Raw genomic sequence first — 777 nt, forward strand, 5'->3', positions numbered from 1 at the left:
CCTAGAGGAGAACAAGAGGAGCTCCGGAACGATGTTGAGTAGGTCAGTGCGCGCCGACAACAGCAGCAGCAGTCAGCACGACGCTGAGCGTGGAAGCTCAGCTGTAGTCAAGGGGACACTTTTGGCCTTTTGCCTTTACCTCTCGTTAAACGTGCTGATGATGGCCTTTTCACTGAACGATCTGGGGAAAAAATCAATTGATAACGAGCATAGTTTGAGACGATTTAGTACAATTTAAGAATCTGTTCCTGATAAGTAACCAGCTGCAGTGCAGTCGTAGAGGGTGAGGGTGATCAACGGGCAGCACCAAACAGAGTAGAAGGGTTGTTTCAGTAATGGGGTCCTGTAGCAATGAAGATTGATTATAATCAATAGAACCAGTGTGAGCAAACACAGAGGATAAAAAATATCATACTTACCATTGCCATGATCGGGGACACTAGAGGACGGTCCAGGGCCATACATGGCAGCTGAGTGTGTATGGCATTAATGAAGCAGGCTGCTGTTGGGAAGAATTCTGGCTAAAGGGAGAGACGCCAACTGATGCTGACGGTGCGACACCCCCGTAGTTGCCGGAAGTCATTTGAGCTTGAGTGGGTCCGCAACCGAAGAACGTAGGCGGGTTGTGGGAGCTTGTCCCAGGACCCAGGAGGTCCATACTGATGAGTGGCAGCCTACTGTACGTTGGAGGCCGGCCTTTGCTGAGGGAAATTATTGTACGAGGGTCCTGAAGCAATGTACGAGGGTCCTGGAGTCCCAAATTCTCAAGGGAAGGGG

The sequence above is a fragment of the Frankliniella occidentalis genome, unplaced genomic scaffold (assembly GCF_000697945.3).
Source record: "Frankliniella occidentalis isolate FOCC.00 unplaced genomic scaffold, Focc_3.1 Scaffold177, whole genome shotgun sequence".
In the NCBI taxonomy this organism is placed as follows: domain Eukaryota; kingdom Metazoa; phylum Arthropoda; class Insecta; order Thysanoptera; family Thripidae; genus Frankliniella; species Frankliniella occidentalis.